Source organism: Macrobrachium rosenbergii, chromosome 31 (assembly GCF_040412425.1).
Source record: "Macrobrachium rosenbergii isolate ZJJX-2024 chromosome 31, ASM4041242v1, whole genome shotgun sequence".
Lineage (NCBI taxonomy): Eukaryota > Metazoa > Arthropoda > Malacostraca > Decapoda > Palaemonidae > Macrobrachium > Macrobrachium rosenbergii.
The window spans coordinates 28737237-28742883 of NC_089771.1; positions in this window are offsets into that span (position 1 = coordinate 28737237).

The following is a 5647-nucleotide window of genomic DNA, read 5'->3' on the forward strand; positions in this document are numbered from 1 at the left end:
CTCGATGGAGTTTGCGTGTTCCGCATCTGAACGCCAAGATTAGCGTCCTAAGCGACCTAAGCGACCTAAAGTGTTTGGAGAGGAAGTCAAGTGACACCACAACTCTTTTCTCGATGGCCAAAGTTTCGTGGGTGGGGTTGGGGGGTGGGAGTGGGAGACAGAGACTTAAAGTTCCCCCCGCTCTCTCCCCCTTTCAGGAGGTAATATCCTCTCTTATAATGGAGGCTTCATCATCTAGAGGTGTCCCGGTTGAGGGAAAGTTGGGTTGTTCAAGAAAAGAAACTTATTCGAATTCATATGAGCGGGATTTAATTGGTCTAAGTCATAACTTTTAGAAGGGAGGTGAATATGTATTGCCTGGATTCAGAACTCTTCTCTAAAATATGTTCGAGGGGAAATGAAAAATTTTTCGGGGAAATAGAGAAAAATAGGAGCACTCAGAAACATTATAAGGAAGAGGCGGAAGGAAAATATATATTACTGAAAGCTGACTTCACTGAAGGAAAAAAATATTACGTAACTCCTCTTGGAAGAAGAACCCTAAAAAATTAGCAGAGAAATAAAGAGGAAAAATAGGAGCACTCAGGAACATTATAAGGAAGAGGCGGAGGAAAAATATATATTACTGAAAGTTGACTTTTTTTGGAAGCTGACTTCACTGAAAGGAAAAAAAAATATTACGTAACTCCTCTTGGAAGGAGAAGCCTAACATTTTGGGAAGAAAACGTCCGCATCAGTCAACATTTATAGAACCGAACATAAATGGAAATTTGATCAGAAACTCAGCACCGAAGGAAACAATAATTTTTAGGAGCCATATATATTATCAATCATTTTGGAAGTGTGTTTTAATAGAAAAGAATGCTATTGGCATAAACGTTGCAGAAAGTAAACATTGTTTTGAATAAGATTTACCAGAATAAGCAGTTTTTATTAAAAAACATTTAAGTATGGAAGAAATTTGCTGACTTTATAACAGCAATAACTGTGTTGTAAAAAAGAGAGAGAGAGAGAGAGAGAGAAAAAAGAGGCCTGACTAACATCACAAGTTAACCCAGTTGCAACAGTAGACTGCAAAAATAAAATATCCAGACCTATATTTTTTTATTTATGTGAAGGTATCTTTTGTGGTCGTGTAAATGGAAGGGAGACGTGAGAAGCTTTGCAAGTGGTCTGGGGTTTTTTCGGCGGAAAGTAGCGTCTTTCTGTGCGACGTATGGAAGGATTTCACGTGTACGAAGAGGAGGGAATTGGGAAATAGGCGTTCCTTAGAAATGTAGCGTTGGCGCGAGTGTGTGTGGATTCAGTGGAAAATTGAGGCGTGAAGTCGAGTTTGACAGTATTCGATATAAAAAATAAACGATATGGGATCTTTCCCTGATAGTGACCCTCCAGCATAGTTCGGGGATCGTTATCTAGGTCCAATATTTCTTGGGGGTCATTATTTTTATGATATTTACAGCCTTTTGTTTATGTTTTTACGGTTATCCCCAACGGGCTTGTACCAAACACGCCGCAAAGGTGGATACATACCGGGTTAAAACCTTGGAGGTCACTGTCAAGGAAAGATCCGTTATTATTATTATTATTATTATTATTATTATTATTATTATTATTATTATTATTATTATAAAATGGATTAACATAAACTCACAACCAAAGTTACGGCAAGCTAAAAACGCCCATATGTAAAAGAGAAAACGGAGAGAAGAAAATAAGAAATTAAATGGGATAGGGGTAACTCACCAAGATTAGAACTATATCGACATATACCTGATAATGCAAGGCTGAAAACAGTGCAGAAGTGCGTGGCACTTTAAAGAAATATTTCACATTACTTTTAGACTTACAAGCATTGGCATTAACATCATTTCAAGGAAGATATTTTATATATCAACAGTAGAAGCAATTGGTAAATTTTCACACTGAGTAGTGTGAAACTTAAAAGAGTTTTTGAAGGGGATTAGACAGGAGACCTTTTAGCAATCTATAAATCATAATTACTGTTGAGAAATAAGAGCATTATTCAATGTTGCCCGTAGGGGGCTAGTGCCGTCAGTGCACCTCATATGGTGCACTGTAGGCATTACTTAAGGTTCTTTGCAGCGTCCCTTCCTTAGGCCCCTAGCTGCAACCCCTTTCATTCCTCTTACTGTACCTCCATTCATATTCTGTTTCTTCCATCTTACTTTCCACCCTCTCCTAACAATTGTTTTTAGTGCAACTGCGAGGTTTTCCTCCTGTTACACCTTTCAAACCTCTCACTCTCAATTTTTCGTTAAGCGCTGAATGACCTCATAGGTCCCAGCGCTTGGCCTTCCGGTCTAAATAGTATCTTCTATCTATACAGTAATGTTAAACTGAAGGTCTAAATTATGTCCGGAAAGTATTGGAAATTGTTAACTTTTTTTTTTTTTTTTTTTTTTTGCCATCCTTCTAAAGCCCGTTTTGTACGGTTGGTTTCATATCTCACGTTAAGCATTCAGACGGGCCGGGAGTACTGAATGAAAAAATCATGTAAACGCATCCTAAATGCCACAATTGCAGATGTCAGTTTCTACTTTACTGATCATTAAGATCGCAGGTGTGCGAAAATGTCCCTGTATCCCACGTTGTTGAGTGACTTTGGCTTCAGCTTCGTGTTCTGAAAGTAGAATACACATACATATACACATATACATACTAGTGATTCCTAATCATGTGTATCATCAAGGGTCTTTCTCTCGGAAATAGTTAATGTCCGTTTCAAATTTCTGGGCTCACAAGGTCATGCATATTCTCAGGTCATGTTTCATCTTCCTTGAAATCGAACACGGTCGTCTCATATTTCAATGCGGGATTTAATGTTCACTTCGCGTTCAGAGTTCTGTATTTCCTTACCACGGAATTGTATCTTTTTCCGTAACTTTTTTGTTTTTTTTAACTTGACTTTCACTCCCGTTTTGCATATTTCTTGCCAGCAATTATTCTGACTATTGTGCCGTCTTTGTCTGTCCGTCCGCACTTTTTCTGTCCGCCTCATATCTTAAAAACTACTGAGGCTAGAGGGCTGCAAATTGGTTGATGATCCACCCTCCAGTCATCAAACATACCAAATTGCATCCCTCTAGCTTCAGTAGTTTTTATTTTATTTAAGGTTAAAATTAATCATAGTCATGCATCTGACAACGATATAGGATATGCCACCACTTGGTCGCGGTTAAAGTTGCATGGGCCGCGGCTCATACAGCATTACACCAAGACCACCGAAAGATAGATGTATTTTCAGTGGCCTTGATTATACGCTGTAGCGGCTGTACAGAAAACTTTGGCTGCATTATTTACTTTATTTTTTATTGTACAGCCGTGCATTGTTCCACGTTGCACTTGAGCAATTGCAAGACCGTTTTCGTATCGCCCATCTCGGTAGAGCACTGCAGGGCTTAAAATCCACCCTTTTCAACAATCTTAGAAAAGCCTAGGATGGTGGAAGTCAGTACTTAAACTTTCGGGAACATAGTGAGCGTTACATATTTGCTGCTCATTTGGAAAAATCAATTTGAAAAAAAAAATAAAATGAGACCTGATCGTTGTAAGAGACCCCTGGATTTTAAAATGATTATTAAAGGAAAAACTTTTCCACTAATCTTTTCTACCGAAGGTTTCAAGGTCTCATGAGAATTTTTATGTTCTCGAACAAAAAGAAATTTGGTGACCGGTAGTTCAGGATCAAGACTCTTTAGCCTCCAGTACCTTAAAAAAGTCGACATGTCTTCTGTTCAGATTTGATTATAATAGTTTTAATAGTTTCATAGCAGGTGCCAGAAATGGATGAACGGTAGATTTACAAGCTGTAAATATTTAGGCTTCGGTATTTTCTGAGGTTTTGTTCTCATAATTCTTTATCGTCTATTATATTAATTTCCTTGGCTCTCTCTCTCTCTCTCTCTCTCTCTCTCTCTCTCTCTCTCTCTCTCTCTCTCTCCCCTTCCCCCTTCCCCCTTCCCCTTCCCCTTCCCCTCCCCTCCCTCCCCTCCCCTCATTCCTTTTCCCCTCCCCTTCCCCCTTCCCTTGATACAGATATGGGTATGGGTATGGTACGGATATGGGAACTAGCGATAGCGAGCATCCGCTAGTTATAACTTTTTTCGGAAAGTTATGAAAGCCACTTTATTTATTTATTTATTTATTTATTTATTTATTTATTTATTTATTTGTTTAGTTATTTATGTGTTTGTTTGTTTATTTATTAATTTGTCTCTCAACAAAGTTCTGGAGAATCCGCTGAACGCAGTTTCATCTTCCAAAGTTGAAAATGATTTTCCCATCTACATTAATTCTCAAACCATGGTTGATCCTTATCCTGCGTTGTGACAGCTTTCCAACAGATGGCGTGAGCTACAATTTTGACAAGAGCCTCCCTTCAATTTCTTCGTAGCGTTGGTGAGCATAATTTTCATCTCCTAGCTTGACGCTCATCCTTTATCGCGAATATGAGAATATTAATCTCGGCAAGTTATTTTCTCATTCGTGAGCTGTGACGTCACACTCATTACGTCATCTTTTAGTCGCTATCTTGATGGCCACTTTGTCAGAAGCATCTGAAAATGATTAAAAAATATAGGTGCGTGGGTTCTACAAGTGTTGCATGAGATCTTCTTTTCAGAGTCTTTGCCCAGAGGGCGGGATTATAATGATACCTTTTTTCTAGAAGATTTTAATCATACTGCCTTTTATAAACCTATCTCCTTGGCTTAAAACTTTGATTAGGAGTCGGCTGGTTTAATCACTCTTTCATATAACCTGATACGAGGCGAAACTTGATGACAAATATTTGAACTAATGTTTATTAAAAGCGGTTTATAGTTTTGGATTAATGTGAATAAATAGATCATACCCACACGCCTCGATTTCCCATTGTAATAAAAACGTCTCATAGAATTTTCACATTAACAGTTGATGGCCGTCTGCATTAGATATTTTTAGTGGAATATAGAATGGAATGGAATATAGATCTTAGGCCAAAGGCCAAGCACTGGGACGTATGAGGTCATTCAGCGCTGGGAAGGATATTGTGAGTAGGTAGGTTCGGAAGGTGTAACAGGAGGAAAACCTCAAAGCAGTTGCACTATGAAATGATTGTTAGGAGAGAGTGGACAGCAAGATGGAAGAAAGATAATATGAATGGAGGTACAGTAAAAGGAGTGAAAGGGGTTGCAGCTAGGGGAGAAATTTTTAGTAATCTACAATACCAGTTGAAATAAACCAATCAGTTGGTCTTTTCAAGTTTTGACAGTGAATTGTTAAATTAACAAATTCAGGGATTTTTACAGCAATACAGACTTAAAGAGCTGTCAAAGTTCACACAGATATTTACTATTTTCAATAATGCCAGAGACTACCTGTTACAGGAAAAAAATTTAGTGCCTTCAGGCCATTAACCAATAATGCATTAACCGTTATTGAGCGAAAGTAGGCAAAAGGTGAATGAAAATGAACGGAACGATATTATAAATAGATGTGCGAATAGAAGGTTTATTTCAATAATTTCTTTTGAATATTAGGTTCCAATAATCAGATTTTAATAGCTACAACAACGTAAGCCCTTGTTAAGTTCTCTGTATGCCTTCTCAAATCCAAGTAGAGTTGCGTCGAAGATAAATTGTCC